The 22,246-nt window shown below is 27.3% G+C and overlaps 1 protein-coding gene across 3 annotated transcripts in view; it reads left to right on the top strand.

The window, feature by feature from the left end:
- GABA-B-R2 (gamma-aminobutyric acid type B receptor subunit 2) overlaps positions 1-22,246 on the top strand; it is a 320,221-nt gene that overhangs the window by 201,368 nt on the left and 96,607 nt on the right. The gene's annotated exons all lie outside the window — the stretch shown is intronic.

The raw sequence follows: 22,246 nt of genomic DNA on the forward strand, positions 1-22,246 counted from the left end.
TTCAGTTTTTAAGTGAGTTATGAGCATTTTTATTTTAAAATCTATTATACGCACATAACTCGCTTAAAAACGGAATTGTCGTAAAAATACTTCTAACAAAACAAAGAAAATGTTCTTAAAATCAAGTTTCATAATAAATCTATTCACTCTAATTTTTAAGCTAACGGAGTTAAACGTGAAATGCTGAGCGTAAATTTTCTATGTTAAGGGTTTACGTATATACATGCAGCCATGCGGGTGTAGCATACTATAATAATAACAGTCCTGAATTTCACTAATCTATAATATTGTCTCTTTTACACCACAATTTATTAGCAATTCCATATTGTTAGTAATTATTGAGGTCAATATTGACTGAATATAATATCATGATAATATAGATAGGTATACCTACTAAAGTACTAAATACTTAAATCATAGTCAATTTAGTATTGCAAATTATTATCACGAAGAACACGCGAATATACCTTATGTACACAATATCTTATCGGTCAATCGATTGGAACAGTTAATTAAATTATGAAACGATCATACTAAAACAACATATTATACCGTAAACACTGTTGGTTATAAAATGGTAATAATCAGAACATTACGTGAAGAGTAGTTAGTTCCCATTCTCATCAACTGTCTATGAAATTTATCGCTAACTTCAACCGTATAGGTAAGTACCTAATAATTTTTTTTCACTATTAGATTGAAATCTTTTTGCTAACTCTTCTATAATATGTTAGTAACAACACGTGTTATTAATATATCACGTATATGTAATGTAATGGGATAATATTTTGGAAATATTGCTAGAAAATATCTACCATCAATAATTCTATTACCGTTATGCCACATACATGCATTTATTTTACTTTCCTATGTTCCTTCAGCCTAACGTTACATGTCAATACGATGAAATGATAATGATGATATTCATTGTACTCGACTTTGGCATATAGGTACTTTCTTGTATAAGACCCACAAAAAGTACTTGAAGATAAAAAAAGAAACTAATGGGTTAACCCTAATTCTCCATACAAACGACCCGTCGTTATAATAGGCAAAGCACTGCTCGTGATGCGTAAGCTCCACATTGTATACCTATAATATATGTATTATGTAGGTATAATAAATAATTGTAATACATAATACATATAAGCAAAATTATAGTGCACCAGTTACATTATACTTCCTTGATGTTACTTTTACTTAGTCTGTAAAATGATTTATATTTTTAAGTTGATGTAATTGCCTATGGAGCTTCAGAGATTGAAATCCATTTAAATATAGAGCTTTTTAAAGTAAATTCATATTCCGAGGTTAAACATGTTAAATTATAAAATAATTACATTTATTTTTTTATTTTAGACTCGCACAAGATAGTACATGATAATAGAAAATAACGCTGTTTAATTTAATGCTGGGTTTCAAAATATCCTTTATAAAATATATCTTTTACATTTAAAAAGCGGGTAAGTCGTGTATATCGCTCTACTGTGCAATATAAGTTAGTAGGTTACAAGTGGGTTACTGTAATGGATGGAATTAAATTTGAATCCAATGATATTATATCATTGTATACCTACGAAAAACGATTCTGAGTGGATACGGTTTATCTGTCCAGGATATATTACAGATTATTAAAAATTTTCAAATTTGAGATTTAAAAAGAAATTTTTTTATGAATTTCTAGCTTAAAATAATTTGCGAATTATCATGATTTTTACGTATGTTGAAAAATTTCAAACTTTGAATGCTTGTAAAAAAAATCGTGCCAATGTATTTTTAATATTTTTCAACTGCTGTTATTTTTTAGGTGTCCTTAATTAAATTTCAAGCTTTTCTACCTAACGAATAAATTGTTACCGAAATTTATAGAAAAAAAATTTGAAAAATTAAAATGTCAGTAAACAGCTTAAAACAAATCAAAATATTTTGAAAATTTTATTTAAAATAGAAAATGGCTATAATCAGTGAATATTTCAAGTATCTGCGATTATTTTTTTTAGAGTTAAAGCAAAATAAAAAAGTCGCTAAATTAGAAATCTAGTTAAAAAACAAATATTGTAAAAATTTAAATTTCAAATGCTCTTAGATGACAATAAATTGCAAGGTGGATATAGAATATAAGGATGTAAATATTTGGTGAAAATGTCATGTAGTATTTATGGTCATTTATTTTAAAGTTACATCAAAAACCAAAATCGATTTTGTCAAAAATTTATTTTGCACGTAAAAATTCCCGTTTTTCCTAAATTTTTAGCTTGCTTATTCAATTTCTGATCTAACAAGGTTCTGAGGTCGAAATTCGAAGCATTTTTACTGCCCCAAAACGTGATGACAGACACAAAAAAACACACATCGTAGTAAAATCAATATATTCCTCACTCCACTCAAAATCTATAAACTTATTATTTCATCATTAATTTGATAATTGTTTAAAAACTTGCTTTTGTTTATTTTCTACTAGGTACGAGTTATAACTAATAAAGTGGTTTATTATTTTCGATTATTCGATTTTTACGTGGTGAATATATTTAATTAAAATTTTGCTAATTTAATATTCGTGAAAATTATTCTACATGACTGATCACAACTAAAATTACAATAACGAACCTTTTGCATTCGACCGGTCTGTTTAATCAAAGACCTCATAACTTATGAATGTATAATGAAGGATAAAGAAGGATAAATTAGAATAACAATAAAGTTTTATGTTTTCATTTTAGATTTTTAATTAATTTTCAATTATGAAATCACATGGAAAGAAGTTGAATTTTAAATGTTATTCCATGATAAGTTTATGATTAATTAACTTTGTTTTCGTCTAAAATACACTAATTTCTATTCACTGCACACGTTTGTTATTTAATGGAGCTACGTGTAAATAGTTTTGTAGCGTTAACGCTATATGACGCTATACTTGTATATGCAAACACAATAATTATTGTCTAAGAATAACTATACGTACATTTTTTGTTTATTTTAATAATTACTATGTTTAGATAACTTGGATGAAATCATTAAGAAAAATTTATCACATACTATAGCATACCATGTAACAGAAAAATCTGAAAAAAATCGATACTAGTTTAATGCATAGTTTGACAAAAATTGTATACATTATATACCTACAGTCCAGTCGCGATATAACTCGAAAAACTTGACAACTCGAATTTTTTTTATCCTCCTAAAAATGTTTATGTCATTCAACTAATTAGGTATCTCGAATAATACACATAATATCTTAAAGCGAATTTTTATCTCCCTTCAACTTTGAGTTTTTTAGACTCGACTGTATAATATTATGTTTACGATATTGTGGCGCAGTATGGCATGGTCGTACGCTCGACTGCGGAAATATTCTGAGTGAACATACCTGCAGCTGGTGCTTCTAACTACCGGGTGGGTGACCAACCAGATTTTTAGCGAAAATTCTTTGCTACACATACATTAAGTGTTCCTTACCAACCGATGCTCCCTAAAAAACAGCTAATGGTCATATAGTTGTCAAGTTTATGATAAATAAAAAAAAAATAATAATAAAAATCGTATAGTAAATAATTTCAGAAATATACACAAATCAGGAATTTCCCAAAAATAATATTTTTAAAAAAGTTATTATGTTTTAAATTAATTTAATCAAAAAAAATAATATATATATATATTTACAGGGTGTCCCGTGAGGATTTACCCATTGCGATATCTCTCGAAATAATAGTGATATCGAAATTCTGGTTGGATAATAAAACTCACAGGGATAAGAACTACTATTTTTTCATATTTTAATTTATTTTAATGTTTTGGTAAAAAGGTTAAAAAATATACTTTTATATTTAATTATTTCCAAAAAAATTAAAGATAGCCATTTTGTAGAGTTTATTTTTCTGAAAATATTGACGTTCAAAATTGTATTTTCATTAATATCCTGATTTTTAATATTTTTTTAGTTTCGATAAAAATTATGAATTATTTAACACCATAATGTTATCAAACACGTGATCCGCCGCACCGCGCGCATTCTCATACGGCCAGCCGAATACTCTCCATGTTCCTAATAACTTATTAGTAATAAGTAAAAATTCATAATCATATTTTATTTCATCAAAACTAGAAAAAATAGAAAAAATCAGGAAATTAATGGAAATAAAATTTTGAAATGTCAATATTTTCAGAAAAATAAACACTATAAAATGGCTATCTTTAATTTTTTTTGGAGATAATTAAATAAAAATATATATTTTTTAAATTTTTTGTAAAAACAATAAGATACATTTAAAATGTAATAATTGTAGTTCTTATCCCTGTGAATCTTATTATAAAACCAGAATTTTGATATCTCCATTATTTTGTGAGATATCGCAATAGGTAAATCCTCGTGGGAAGGATGTATGTATATTAATATTTTATAATACTATAAAAAAAGAAACTACTTTATTACTTAGGTCTTAGATAAATATTTTTAGTGTTTTTACCATGAGAGTTGTTCTTATAATCAGATTTACAAATTAACTGCTTTTAAAATTTTTATCAAATTTAAAAAAAAATTATTTTCTGTTCGAAGGAATAAAAATGTATGAAATATAAATAAAGCACAAGAGTTCATAAATTGTATAGAAAAAAAAATTAAAATATTGATCATAAAAAAATAATTGCACTAGTCAGTTCTTTCTCTTTGACCCTCTATATTATATTATAATGTATACTTTGTTTATTTCAATTACTAACAATGCTCTGTGAACCATTGTACCTAATCATTTTGGTAAAATAACGATGTTTATATTTTTAAATTTAAATTGCAATTAAAACTGTACAAATGCAAAAAAAATCTAGTTGTAACAAATTCAAAATGTAAGCTTAAGTTTTGATCAGAAACTTTTGTTTATGTATTGCGCGTTGCAAGTTGCAACTGACAAAAAATAGTTAAAGCAATTTAGAAGCGAATGAATGTTAGATATAAAATTATACGTTGCACGTGTATAGAAAATAACAAAGTCGTTTTAATAATCGCGTTTGTGTCCTTTGACTCTTTTGACATGCTGTTATATTTTATTAGTGTCATTTCCCCTTCCACTATACTACTACGTCATTAAAGAAAACGTTAAATATAAAATAACAGGCGCCTTAAAAGAATACAACGTTATATTATAATACTGTATTTAGGGTGAAAGCTTAATATTTTCGACACTGACGATAGTTTACTTGGCAGAAGAAAAATACCAACGAAGTTGGTATACGTTGTTCAAACGCTTAAAAATTGAAACTCAAAAACATTAGTAAATACAAAAATGACAATAAACATTCTATAGAAGGGTAAAATGAAATAACAATAATAACAACAACAGTCATAATCGCAATACAAACAATAATAGCGCTGTAAAATCCAATATAATATCGAAAATGGCTCGTTGAACGTTTCGTTATTATTGTGTGTTCAGAATTTTCAGATGATTGCTGCGCAAATAATTAATAATAATATTAAAGGATCTGAGCTGCCACTTAAATTAATAACCAAAAGAGTGGTCATGGGAATCAGTTCAGCACGAAAGTTTTACTGATAAAAGTTTGAATATCGGCAGCTAGTACCAAGTCGGAAAATCATTGTTAACAACAACGCTTTCGTTTAGTTTTTCGTCGCACATGGAATATAATAATTAATTATTTGAATTATTCGTGTGCACTTTAAACTTTATTCAAAATCTACTACTACAGAAATACGCCATAGTGGTAAATCAAGTTTTCCCATTTCGTAAATTATCATAATAGTTGTCTATAGACTATTGAAATATCGAGAATCCTTTTAATTGTATAAGTTTTAAAAAAAATCGAAAATGAATCTATTGATAATAGTAAATCGGTGAATATTGGAATACATTTAAATCAACTGAATAAAAGTAAAACTAAAGGAACCTATTTAATAATGTTATTAATCATCATCTTTTATAACATTGCTGATTTATATTTTTACAAATGACGCTGATTATAAAAATTCTGTATCACAATATGATTGTGTTAAAAATATTTCTGTACAATGTTTCAAACATATTTTAATAAACTCTTTAGAAACTAGTTATTGCATGGTTTCATTAAAATTGGTTTCGAATAATATATATTTTGATGACAACAAGAAGATGTAGGTAATTGACAACTTACTATAGATGAGTATACCTATGGATACCTACATATTATGCTTGAACGACATGTAAATGGTGTAATACATATGCGATATGCATACACTATAATATGTAAATTAATTGTGAAAGTAACCATTGCAGTAGCAGTACCTATCTAAATTCGCTACGTTTCAATAGCTTTTCGGTCAGGTAGTTTAGGGTTTCGTACCGTATAAGCTTGTAAAATTTCACGAAAAAACGCTGATATGTTATAGATACCGTGGGGTTCAACTAGCAAGACATTCTATGCATAAACGTCAGCCAGATAACTGCATATAATTTCTAAATACATAGTATGTAGATAATGAAACAATGCAATCCAATTAATGATTTCAGAACGACCGAATACCATTGCAGTCTGATTCATGTCGATCGGGTACACGAGTGTGCGCTGTCGATATTGAACGGTTTATCCAACGATACTTTTGTCGTCGACCAATAGCTTCAAGAAAAGTTATTATACGAGCAGATCAGTCTCATGGTATATATATATGTACCGTGATCACGGTATACGCCGTGCAGCCAGATTACACGCTACGTAGAGTCAAAAGATATTAAGCATTTTTCAGTTTCTCTCTCTCTTTCTCTCCCACTCCGTATATACCACCATGTAGTTTCCTTTAAGCAGCTTATAGTTATTGACGACTCGTGAACCTGGAAAGAAGTTAAGAAGCACTTTGCCGTAATATCCACATTGTGAGAATTTATGTCAGGAACAGATATGCTGCACACTGAGTTTAATATTATAATATTTATATAATATGTAAAACTGGATAATTTTAAAACCACACTGAAATTAAAATAACAAGCGACATTTGATTGGTTTATATTTAATAATAATAATAGTTGGGTACTATTGAAACCATCGTATATACGTTATTTTAATTTATAAGCTTTAATATTTTATTGATTTTTTAGAGTAGATAATATTATATGTGTCTAATTATTTTTAGATCTCACTAAATGAACAATTTTGATATTTTAACATGTTGTCATCTAATGCGTTCAGTTATATCTACAAATATTTGTCTTAAAGACCATCCCCACTTAGAAAAATTGTCATATTGTGTACATTGGTTTATTATTGAATTTAAATTTGATGCACCCCTAACCTACTCGTCGTACTCAATGCCGAGTTGTAATTGACATATACTATAAACCATAGAGCTACTTATCTACTTTATTAAAGTTTTCATCAATCAATGAAAATACAAAATTTATAAATTAGACTACTCTGAGTTCTGATATCTATTCATAGACATATATAAATATATATATATATATATATATATATATATGTATATGTGTGTGTACAAATTTCTTGTAAACGGTTGTGTCTACGATACAATCTGAAATTATTCCACCAATTTTCATAAGATTATGATAAAATATATGTGATTTGGTTGAACTCATAAGATAGGATAAATTTCACCTCGATAAGTTGCCCTTAAATTTTATTATTGAATATTTTTAGATTTATGATAGTAATTTTTGTTTATAAATGATTGCTACTAATTGCAGCCTAATTTAAAAAATATATATATATCACAATAAATATATTTGATGTATTCTTACTTCTTAGCTACAAAAAATTAAATAAAAAAACGAGTACTTTTACAAAATGAAACAAAAAAGTTATTATTATAAACTTCATTACATTTTTGACACTGTATTCTTATCGTATGGAGCCATATTTTGTGTTATACGCTAGCAAGTTTTTAAGTAGAAGATTGAATATTTAATTACAGATCACGTGGAAAATATTCCGTAAACATACACTTGAGAATGTTAATACACAAAAAAAAAAATTCAAACTTCAAAGCATAATATTAAACACAAATTATCACATAGGATGTTTAGTTTCAAAACTATAGTTTCTGTTATTTTTTAAACTTAAAATCATAATATTATGTTCCATTTAAGTTCGGAACGCTTTTGGAATAAATGGTTCAAAAAATAGAAAAAAATATAAGATAAACATAAAAAAAAATCATACAATTATTATAGTTACTAGTGTTTAAATCTTATACTAATTGGAGAATTTGTGTTGTTTTGGCAAATAATAGACCGAGAGTATATTTATTGTTTTATTAGGTTTCCGATACTTCACTTTCAGTTTTCATTCCGTTCATTTCGGCTTCCTTGAAAATTTTGTTTGTTATTCGTGTGATATTATTTTTAGCACATACAGATTTAGATTGGGTCTTTTTAATTCCAGAGTTTCAATCATTAGCATGTCATCGATACCGTATTGTGTTATGATTTCTAGAGGGGATGAATGGCCTGGATATTTACAATGAGGTTTAAATCACTCAAACGTTAGTGATATATCCTTTTGATTATTATAAAAAACTTCTATTAACTGGTTAAAAAAATTTATTAGTGAACGATATTTAAAATATTCTTTGCAATAATGTATATTTACATTGTTAGGTAATGATATAATTTGTATGATATGTTTTATGGACCAGGAGTAATTTCAAAGTTTTTAGCATTCGTATATTTGTCACATTATATACTCAAAAATGGATCCATCGTGATTGAATTTTCCAAGCTAGATAGCTAGAATTAGTATAGCAAACGACTGTATTTATCGAATAAAGTTAGACGATACTACTGAAATGTACGATATAGTTTTATTATTATAATTATACATACAAGGCCACGATTACAATAAAAAGGCCATTGGCTGCATACGATATTTTTATGTAGCTGTGTAGGTTATTCTATTGACAATCGAATATTTCGCTGTGTAATATGGTAATTTATACTTAAATTGCTTAATTTTTCGAAAGAAACACGTGATGAAGCAAATTTGAATTTTAGAATAATAATTGTTTTCAGCGTGTTTGACATCCATGACAATTAGTGAAAACTGAAGGTTGTTCAAATGATAAACGATGTTGGACAGTCGTGTAACTATAAATATTTACAAGTTCAGTAACAGCTAACCTAATTAAGCCGTGAATAGTATATTGGAGTAAATTTTGTAAAACAATTTTAGAATCTAGCATTTCGTAATAGAAACTGTTAAATTCCAAACCATACTATATTTATATTCAAAGAATTTAGTAAATTTTCATAAAAAGTGTTTATCAACTCCATAATTATCATCGGTAAACGGTGGTATTTAAACAATATTGATAAATTATCCTTAATTTGTTTAAACTAATAAGTTATCATTTTTGATAGAAAACTTTAATCTTTTAATTACACTGCAAAATATGTGGTCGATAAATCCAAATTTCCGAATTCTAAGAATAAAGTATAGTTGTATTATATTGTACAAATTATAAAGGATTTTGATATTTTCTAATTTATAAAGTATTTGCACTGTAACTTGTTAGCGTTCGATAAGTTCCATATTTTGTTTTAATCATGGTGCGTAATACATAAATAAATATATTGTCAATTTTAACCGAAGACACTGGTCTTTTTATATATTAAACTGTGCCCAAGAATTTAATTTTAATAATCTGTATAATTTACTAATTGTTAATCAGAATATTTATAATTGTTGTATAACTTACTTTAATGAAGCAGTCAAATTTCAAACATGACTGAATATTTTAGCGATTGTTGGTTTACGACAAAGTTTTTAAATAAGAATTGTTTAATACAAAAAAAAAAAAATGTTTAAACAGATGAACGCATTACTAAGAAGGTGGTTATACGGGATATAACACGACATAAAGCGATACCTAATATACGCATAATACTAAGACACGTGCGATATAATCTTTGAATTTTGTGGAAAATAATACAATGAGCCACAGTAGTAGGTAAATTAAAAGCATATATTATACACGATAGTTGTTGAGCCTGCGGGTGGCACCGACTGTTATATCAAAACCAGAGCTAGTAGTCCCCGAGGACTTGCATGGAAAATTTTGAAACTGGCAAATACACAGGTACCGTAATAATATTCGAAATGCGGTGTTTTAAGACAATTAATTTTTTTAGATTGTGATGAGAAAGAAATAAGCTCGGCTTATCTCAATGGCCCGTATCTCTATTTCACTACCTAATCACAATAACAATAAATGAAGTAATACAATTTATAAATGCAGTGTGACGAATAAGTAAATACAAATACATTTATGTTATATGTATATATATAGTGTATACAATATACATTATACATACATATAATATGCTATATGATATACTTATTGACGTTTTCTCCGTCAACCTTATTGTTGACAAAAACCTTTCGTTGGAGCTAAGATTCAACAATGATACGATTCATGAATTCATGATGTCCACATTAAATTATTATATTGAAATAGTTGGGAATCTCGTTATTTCAGCAAATTGATTTCGACCGAATAACGGCAACTATATTATAGTGAACAGTCAATAGCCGCGAAGCACAAAAGAAGATTGGAACCGGACAATATATTGTGTTCTACGTATATATTGTGTTATTATATCTGTGGTGGGTTGTCGATTCAGAAAATTTCTTTAGAGGTAAAAAACGAGGGTACTCCACATGAGAGAGATCATTAAAGTGTTCAAATATTTGTATGCCTAATCAGATGAACGGATCTGTGGGTTTTCGACATATTAATGTGTATAATACTACAATGTGTAGCGGGCATATGAAAGAAATAATAATAATAGTAATATCGAAAAATATCAATCCATTTAAATAGAAAAAGTATTGTATTTTTTATTTTTCGTCGTCGTTTGGGTTAAGGTAAAAAATAACAGTCATGCCATCATTACGTTTTAGCATAATATTTTAACATTCATAATAATAATATATTATTTAGTTTGTCGTGGTATGGCAGATACCTATATTTCAACTGCAATACGGCCTATGTGAATTTTTTTTTTAATTTTAACTCGTAGACTACATATTTCAAGTCAAATATAATAATATATTTAAACGCATCATTGTGAAATAAGCTACGCTATTGGCTAGTATTTATTAGATTGAATAAATAAAGTACCTTTATTTAGTCAGCTAATAATAGCTTCTAGCAATATATTTATAAAATTTAAAATCAAATTTAATTTTTTTTATATGACATTTTTAATAAGGGCTTAAGTTTTAAATATTTTGTAAGTATAAATTAATTTAAAATGGATTGAATGCATTAATAGGATAGACATGTTGAGACTTCAGACTAGTATCGCCAATGCAACTAGTCTTTATATTTTGTACTGATTTTTAACATACATATATGATTATATGATATACTTATACAGTACACCTATGGTTTTATGTATTAATTTATACCTTATACAGAATAACTTATTCAAACATTAAAGTTTTACCATTGAGTGGCTTAACTCGCTTTTATTTTTATTTTTGTATACTCAATACTCATGTTACTGTCTCTTATCTTATATACTTATTATGTCATTTGATATAAATTATATTTTTTGACTTAAAATTTTAAAATATATATATATAACTTACTCTAGAATAATTTATTAATTTATTAAAGTAAAACTTCTTTCTCGAGGTGCGGATGGAAAAAAAATCGTAGCGAAAAATGAAACGCAACGATTGTTGTTATAGTCACCGTTGTTACACCTTTGTTGTTTTTATACAAATATAATCTATATAATCTATATATATATATATATATATAAAAAAAATGGAAACAAAAATGTATAACAATTCATCAATTGAGAACGGCTGAACCGATTTCGCTCACTCTACCGATTGCGACAAAATTTGGTACAGAATTTTATTAGACATATGGGCAGAAGATATGGTAAGTTAGAAAGTGTTATGCCTAAATATCATTGAATTGAATATTTAAATTGTCAACATTATATTGAAAAAACGAAGAAAATTACATAATGATATACGGAATTGAATATCGCTGTAAGATTATAATATATTTTAACCACTATCTATCATAATGTATAAAAATATATTAATAGCATCATCACATGAAATTAATTTATCACACAATATGAACTATGGACCATAAAAGAGATAGAATTTTTAACGGGCTACGAAGTGCACGTGTTCAGCTAGTATTATAAATATGTATATAAATATAATATGTTAAATATATATAATTTAAAATTTATAATTCACTTATACTTAGCCCCAATACTTATGTATGAAAGAAGTTTTACTTCCCCAGAGTATAACGGTCATAGACTCACACACTCTCGTGTAGTTTTTATTTTTATTCTCATGGAATATTAAATGAAACATTTCAAATAGAAAGCCACAATATCGTGTTTTATTTCAACTATTATATTATTTAATATTATATCAAAACACCATTAATGTAAAAAAATCTTCGTTAACGAAATATTAGGTACAATATTATTTGTGTCCGATTAACTCACTCGCATAATATAGAGTATAGAATGTTAACTCGTATTTATCTTTACGTGGAATTTCATCCGGTGAAATTCTCTTTGATCGCGCGTTTATTATTAAAATAATATACTCTAGGTATTAAAAGTAGATAGTGAATAACATTATTATGAACATCAATAGCGTAGCAATATACTGTTATAGAAATATTTAAATTCTTCGTTTTAATAACTATTTTGTCCGTGTTGAGCAAAATCAGAATTTATATCATCGATAATAATATCCTATTCATCCCACGTATTACACGTCCAATCAGAAATAATTACAATACACAGCTATGAAGCAAACTATACATCATAGGCTATGATAAAGTCATTTCAATAAAGTATAGACAGTATATGTATTTTTGATGTTATTACTAATTATTTTGTCACTTGTGTATGATTTTAATCAATAATATTTTTAGGTACATTTGTTATTTTCATCAAATCAAATATTACATATAACATTATTTTACTTTAACACCATGATCCTTTTCGGTAAATGGTTGGTAACTTTGACGGATTGGAGATAATATGGAGGCTGTTAAAGACTTATCTCATATAAATGTCGTTACCTACTTATTTTATTATACATACAAGTATATAACTAATATAAGTACAGAGTGGTGCATTAAATGTGCTCACCCTCCATTTTTTCTTTTAATAATGCATTCATCTAAATTATTATTTCTAATTTTTAAGGATACTAAAACCACATTTTAAATTACTTAGATTTTGATACTACTTTAAATTATCCTTACATCATTTTTTCAAATGATAATTTATTACCACATTTTCCTTTAAATTATTACAGAAAAATCAGTTAATTGTTTAAAAAAAAATTTTTTTTTTTTTTTTTTAAATTAAAAATATTAATTTTTTTTTTCAACAAGTGTTTTTCTTGAACAGTGTTTACACCATACACACAATAGTGATTTATCTTTAATTATAACATATATAAGAATTATAATACTGGTCGGGGTATTAGTTTGTAGTAGATTATCAACGTATGGATTTAATTTTATAACGTCTATAATAATACTTGTATGACATTGACTAGAAAGCTAGTCGATGCTAATACCCACATTATATTAAAAGCTTTCAGCATTTTAGAACCCATGATGCATTTTTTCTACATTATGCACCCATGAATAGAAATAGTTCTTGAATCATACAGAATATAACTTTTATAATATGGTTACTTAAATTAACAAAATATTTTACATTTTTATGTTTCTAAATTTCACTAGAAATAATGGTATAAACAGCTATGAGATGGGGTTTTTACTACCTATCCTATTTTTATACAAAGTTGCTGTAGTTAAAATATATTTTATATTTTAAAATATCAACAACGCAATTAATTTACACCGTGTCATAATATAATATTTTATAAAGAGTATTTTTACTTTTTTTAAAAGAGCACTAAATAATATACATAATTATATTTACACGCAAACTTGTACCCTTTCCCATCGCTGCCACTTTGGTTCCATTGTCTCAACGCAAGTGTATTGTTGTTATTTTTCAAGTGTTTGGTGCCTGGATAATAATAATTATTATTATTTATTAGTATACAAACACTTAGCTTTGTCGATCATTTTAAGAATTTAAATATTTTGAATAACGGATGGGAAGCATAGATGAATATAAGTGATACTAAAATATATATAAACAGCTACCTCTACAAAAAATTATCAAAACTGTTATTGTAAAAAATGTTTACATTATGTTGTACAACTATAATTGTATGCAATCGATATTGATTTAAGTAATAATATAATTATGCAGACAATAAGATTAATTTAAAGTTTATTAATACTAAAACATATAAAGTTATGTAAATATCTTACAATATAGTTGTTTCTTTTTTTCGTTGTTACGTAAATGTTACTATAACAAAAAAATACATATTATAAGTAGTTTTTACAATAAAATTATAACTTAAAAATTGTTCAGCATTTTAAGAATGAATCCGTTTGAGCAATCGTAATATTTTGTATTGAAAATGTATTATATAAAAATTATAAATAATAAATATTTTTATACATATATTAACTAATATTTTGTGATCATAAAATAATATGTTATAAATAATACTATAAAAAACATCGTTATTATGACGGCGTATAGTGTATGCAAAATCGATACATAACTGTGTAGAAGACATGTTTTGTGTAAAACCGATTGTTATTTTTTTACGCTTTCATTTTTGTGGATTTGGTTTTATAATTTGAATGTTTTAAATTATACTTTTTGTATTTTTTTTTTCATTAATTTTTATTGTAAATTGTAAATTTATATATTATCTGTCTTTTTTCATTAAACTTGAAGTTATAAAAAAAGTGATCATTATTTCAGCCATTGATATACTATAATTATATGCTTTGTAAAATTATGATAATTTATATGCAATATACTCACGACATTTAATACGAACAGATATCCGTAAAAATCCAACCAACAATATTATTAAGCCGTTTTTACGAGTATATAACAAGAAATAAGTGCAATTGAATTTAAAAAAAATCCTATAAACGTATAATTGCATGAGTGTAATCGCATTAAAAATCCATTATTGTGTAATACGTATTATTTTTAAAACCAAATTACGATAGATGACGTTTTTTTTATAATAATTAAACAAAAAAAAAGATAAAAATAGCATTATGTGGGAACTAAATATTTACAGGTTTAACCCAATCCTGACCTAAACGTATAATCACAAAATTATAATATAAGATGAAAGTTCATTAATGTCTAACGTGTATAAATACTATGTAAACACAGACACACACACACACACACACACACACACACACGATCAACGATCACGTTGAAGTATGATATGATTTATTGTGACATGTGACTGTACTACTGGCGTGACCCTTCATAAAATAGAATATATATATATATATATATATACATAGTGCACACACACGCGTTTACGTGACGGACGTCTACATCTATATTTAGGTCATCGTACCATGTCAGCGATCCATAACCACCGTGCGTCTGTAGTTATACGTGTGTATCTGCCATCGAAAATTTAAACTATTTCATTACGATGCAACTGCCACATTCGACTTCAGTGTGTGTGTGTGTGTGTGTGTGTGTGTGTGTGTGTGTGTGTGTGTGTGTGTGTGTGTGTGTGTGTGTGTGTGTGTGTGTGTGTGTGTGTGTGTGTGTGTGTGTGTGTGTGTGTGTGTGTGTGTGAACGGCCGCTTAGACGAAACATTAACGTGTGAACTCGATCAAGATATATGACGTGTTTGTATTAGCACAGTGAAGGGTGAAACGAGCAAAACTCCAATTGAGTTCTGAATTTCTGATGTTATATAAAAATATAATAACATAATAAACGTACAGCGCACTGCGTAATTTTATAAACGTCACGTGTATGGTGGAGTGTATTACGTTTAAGTGCTTGCTCAAGAATGGATAACCTATCTTCTATTTTATCATACTTTTCAATTTTCGGATGAAATTTTCTTCTCAACCAAACAGGGTATTATTAACCCCCCCTCTCCTTCCCATGAACAACAGTTACGAAAATATGAGTTAAAAATAAAACTACTTTATTTATTTTAGATTTGAAAATAGTTTAATGCAAAAATATTGTATTTCAGTTGTATTTATTTTTTTATTTCTAACCATATTCTGCCTGTGAAACAGTAACAATTATTTCGCAAATACAACACACCGCTAGCTGTAAAAAATATATATATATAAAAAAAAAACTATTTAATTATATTCACACCATGGAACCACTGGAACCCAAATAAATATAGTATGAATATAAATAAAAAAAAATTATTTTCAGTGAACACTTACATATGTGTGCGTGTAAGTTATTGTATAAAACAAAATGCACTTTGTCAATGTCGAACACAGGGAAAACAAATTTTACGTGTCTGTACAAGAAATACACATTTTATTTTTTACTTTTTTCCACCTTTAAGGCTATCAAAAATTTCGTTTTAACCCGAGGCCAACTTTATCATAATGTTTTTATTTCGGAGAGTAGCCGTGTTTCCCGCAGGGTCCCTGAGCTATACCTTCATGCCGAAAATATGAAATATGATTTATGAAATACCCAAAGGCAACCACAGCCGTTTTACACTCCTACCCTAAGAACGAATAACCCGTACGATATACATTTGAACGGCCGTGGCCGTGAGTCTTGATTATGAAGTATTGATTAAGTTTAGTTTTCTCATTTCTGTTTTCCGTACCGTCGCCATTTCAGGGATTTCCGTTTTATAACAATGTCATAACAATATCATGCTCTTGTTTTCTCTCATTTCTTAGCCCTGCGAACCCTCATACCAATCCGCCATCATACATGACTTAACCCGTCTGATCTTTGCCTCCTTACACGGCCACTTCGTGACAAGTAATACAATAAAAACAGCTTTATCAACCACTCAAGATGTAATATAATATTCATTACGTGAAATTGATTTCCCCTCCCAGCAACCACCAAATACAATATTTATTACTCAACGTGAATAAGCCGTTTTCCACTATATATTTATAACAGCATAGCCAGCATACCTATATAATAAAATACACACTCTTATAACCGTTGAGTACGCTATTTTATTTTACTACCCCTTTTTTTTTACACTCTTCAAGCCAACCGTTCTAACCGTCGTCCTCGTTCAGTTGGTACTCAATTTTTGAATTAGGTTTAATCTCTAAGGAAACAACATCGTTTAAAAACTCATTGAACTATATTCCACAAAAAATGGATTGAAACTTTTTGATCCCTTTCACGGACATGGTGGAAAGTTTCCTAAGGTTTCTCTTGGTATGGTTAAAACTTGTGGAGCTTACGGTATAATATAGTGAGCTTATGGAGGAAATACTCTTGTGTTCGAGTTGAATCAAATGTATGTATAATATACATTGTATATATAGGATAGTATTTAACGTAATTACTACAAACGATATTTTACATACAAAAATAGAATACCTACCTATACTTGATTGATTTTCAAAGTTTAAAATGTGATAAAATAAAATAAACGTGAACAATTTAATATACATATTCAAATAAGAACAGTTACAGTTTAAAGACCTTAATTGAAATAAAATATATACTGAAACAGCTGCAACGTGTTTAATGAGTATCTTACTTACTTTTTAATAACTTATTTTGCAGCATTGAATCAGATCTAAATAACGCTGAAAAACGAAAATTAATTTTAATATACTGGGAGTTATCTGTCGACAATTAATTTCACGAATATTTAAATATTTAATGATATAATTGAATCTATTTCAAATACAACAGTAAAATTAAATTAAAAAATAAAACAATGATAAATGTTTGTAAAATATCCAATCAATTACAATTCAGTAATTTACTATATCCAGTTATAATATTACAAAAAAAAAAATACATATATATTTTTATTTTTATTCAATTATATTTTTCAATTAGTTGTACGTTATCCTAAAGTTTTAATTAAAAGATTTATCAAGTATCAATGAATGCAACAATCGTAAAAATAATAAATAATTAGTTTTAAATGATTTTCATTCGATTAGTTTGATACAAAAATGTATTATAATATTCACAATGTATAGTTCTCATTAAAATGCCATAAAATAACTATTTTTTTTTTTTGCCTCGGCAATATTAAAAATGTATAATACAAAACCAAAAATTTATATATAATATTGTGCTTTAAAATTCTTGAATTTTTTATGGAAAGTCATCGAGAGTTTCAACAAAAATAAGATTCCATGATATATGATGCATTGGTAAATAAAAAAATATATATATAATATAAATATTAAATTATTTGATGCTTCCAAAACCAGCATTGGAGTAGGATTCGCTTACTACACAAACCTTACTTCAAAATGCTTCAAACTACTGGCTAAAGCTAGCATCTTCACAGTGGAAACCCAAGTCATCAAAAAAGCATTATGATTCGCAAAGTCAATTTCCGTTAATAAAATCCTTATAATCAGCGACTCCCTAAACGCCCTTCTAGCCATCGAAGCACCTAACCCCTCTAATGAGATAATTTACCAAATTCATAACATCATCTCCTCGACCCAAAAAGTGATTGAATTCATGTGGGCTCCCTCTCACACAGGTATCCCAGGAAACGAAAAAACTGATACACTGGCAAATGAGACAATCACCTCAATCTCGTCCTCATCCATTACTACTCTTCTATACCAAGATATAAAAAAATCATAAACATACTACCAATATGTGACAAACATCCTGGTATTTCACCAATGTCGAACAAATTAAAATCAATGAAAAAAAAGTTACCAAATGTCATTCTCAGCCTAATATCACTATACGTTCCGAAACCATCATCACAAAAACAAGAATCGGTCATACCAACCTCACCAATATACATATCATAAAACATGAAAAACATCATCTCTGTGTCCAGTGCAACGAACCGCTATCGATCAAACACATAGTCCTAGATTGCCTGCTACATGTCAACGCAAGATCCATCCTCAACCAACCTTCTTCAATGGAGGTATCACTAGGATAACATAATACTCACTTAATACACAGTTCTTCAAATACATTGGCATTGGCACCAAAATCTAATACCTTTTGTAAAAAATCTCATAACTAACAAAACTGTTCTGTAAATATTATATAAAACTATAAAAACTTCTAGCACATAATCATGTAATTCCCAACTATAACTTAATAGTATATAATAATGTAAACCTACTGCAGGCTTATGACCTTATGCTGCATTAAAATTAGTGGAATTCAAACTTTTAAACGTTGATATTTATTTTAACATCTATATTGTACTGACGTAAAATATCACAAAGTTATACATATTTTATTGAATTGACTTGTTGGATAGTCACCTGCGGGTATAATAAAAATTATAAAATATTTATTTCAAAACCATTATGCCAAAAAAAAAAGTTATATAATGCACCGTGTTTCTATAATATAAGCATAATGAATAAAATTGTTAAATGCTTAATATGATTTTTAAAACAATAAACGTCAAATAGTTTGAACATCGATGGAACCTAACCTAACTTAACCTTTACTATATTATGTTCTTATCTAGATCGTATTATTAGCATTATACATGTATAATCTGCAGATATCCAAATAATAAATCCAAATATACATATTTGTACATTATCTAAAAGATAGCGCTTGAAAAAAAAATATAGAATTTGATGTTCTATTATACGAATTTAGGTAAAAATGTCCGAGGAAAAAATGTCCACGGTAAAAATGTCCGTGGTAAAATTGTCCAAAAACAAAAATGTCCATGGTAAAATTGTCCAAAAACGAAAATATCCATGGTAAAATTGTCAAAAAAAAAAAAAAATATATATATAATTTACACAAATATTACCTAATTAAAATTTATAATAAACGTCAATGATTAAAATTTTAAAAAGTTGTCAATACTTTTTTCATTATTGTTGTACTCTTCACATACTTTTTTTAATTTTAATCAAAAATAGGATAAAATATGTAATACAAATACATATATAATACATACAATATACATAATAGTAGAACTAAATGCGCATTTACAACATTGACTATAATTATATTTTTTTTAAATGTATTAATTAGGTGTTACCTATACGTATAATACGTTTTAACAAAATTGTCTCGATAATCTTATCGTAATAACCGTTACAATATGATGTTAATCACAAATTAGGTAGTTTTTTATAAATATCTTCAGATATTCACAGTCATAGTATAGAAAATATACAGCCATACAGGGTGTTTTTTTTTAAATGGATAACTAATGTGATACAGGATGTTCCCATTTTATTATACAACGATCAATCAATTTTTCGATTTTGGAAAATTTTACCATGGACATTCTTGGTTTGGGACATTTTCACCTCGGATATTCTCGGTTTCGGACATTTTCACCACGGACATTTTTGATTTTGGACATTTTTTCCTTGGACATTTTTGTATAATACCCATTATACACCGATCATGAAAGATCATCAGATGATGCTTTTAAAAGCATTCGATCGCTACAAACATCGTTTTTATTTTTAAGTTTTCGTTTATTGAAACATTTCAGCTCGATAATCATCTAGAATATTACCTCGATCATTATTGCATAATAACACCACGTTTGACGGTATTCAAACACGGTTAACATACTATTTCTGTGGCTAAAAATCGTCATCGCGCAGTCCCCGGTTTAAATTTGATTTAGACACGATACTTGGATAGGTATACATTTACTTTACAATATATACATAATAAGAAAATAATACGTTCGTGTATACATTATATAATAATATTTAGGGACCGGTCGAGAAATGGAAACAAGCAATAACACACGAAGCAATATTATGTTTTTCTCCACCCTGCCATTTCTGCAGTCCCGTCCGTCGGTCCACGATAATCGCGTGCGAATAAGTACTTCAAATTTGTATCCACTGCAGTGATACACTAAACCTGCTATATAAATGAATAGCAACTAGTCCATAACCTTCGTTTAATATATTTTAATCATTATTTTTTTTTTTAATATTAGGTGTATCGTTTTGTGTACAATATTGTTGTAAGCTTTACGTTTTTTGCATTTTTTTTTTATCTTTTTCTCTGTCGTAGTTGTCTTCTTCTTCTTCTCTTTTTTTTCTATGCAAATAAAATCTCTGAAACGATATTTTCATACTCAAATATCTAGTTAGAATAACAAATGTATAACAATATAAAAATTGGTTCTCCATATATCAGATAACAATACAAATACATTATTCTTCAGCTTATCTTAAACTAACTACGCTCACATATATAAAGTGTAAAATATAAAACTATCTAGATTTTGAATAATGTTTATTACAAAAGTAGGTACATCATGGAAAAAAATTGTTTAATTGTATTAAAAATAAATTAATGCTTATTATTATATCAGTGTATATCAAATAATAGTAGTTACTTATTTACTAGTGATCCATAATAATTAATATTACTCTGAAGTCTGAATATTTTGATTCTGAATTAAAATTAAATTGAAATAGAAGAAAAATCTATGCGGTTTTATCGATAATGGTTTTAGTTTGAAATTAAGTCTATTAATTCATTATTTTATACCTTCGCGGAAAATACATCAACTACACATAACATACTTGAACGCAGGCGTCCTCATGCGAAAGTTTTGTTGATTACACCCAAGCGATATTATTAGTAATGAATAGGGTCAGGAAGTTTATGACTTTTTCATATTATTTTATTTTAGTCGTGCATATTGCAGAGTATGCAAGCTTTAACGTTTCGTATGAACTCTGTAATCAGTTGCATTAACTTGTATTTTTCATATTATTTAGCAGTGAATATAGAGACATATTAAAAATAGATTTAAAAAACCGGATAAACGCATATTTTGATATGTAAAATAAATTTAAAATAATAAAAAATTAATTGATAATTTCAATATGCTTCCATTACTTCTGTTGATATCAAACAAAGTTTTTCATTTAAAAACAATTTGTTATTTGACGACCGAATTAGATAACCATCGCAAATTCTTGATTGAGAATTTAAAAAAGAAAAACTACCATCATTCAAATAAATAAAACTCTGTGATTTTGAAAAATTTAACGAAAAATAAAATATTTTTATTTAGATTTTATATAAAAGTGAAAGAACAACAACAAACAAATGGATAATACAACATTTTTTAATGCATTTTATGTAATATATTTTGGTTAGATTATTGTATCTACTTGATATTTTTTAGACATAT

This window comes from Diuraphis noxia, unplaced genomic scaffold, assembly GCF_037042655.1.
Source record: "Diuraphis noxia isolate RWA-SAM2 unplaced genomic scaffold, SU_Dnox_SAM2 contig0003, whole genome shotgun sequence".
In the NCBI taxonomy this organism is placed as follows: domain Eukaryota; kingdom Metazoa; phylum Arthropoda; class Insecta; order Hemiptera; family Aphididae; genus Diuraphis; species Diuraphis noxia.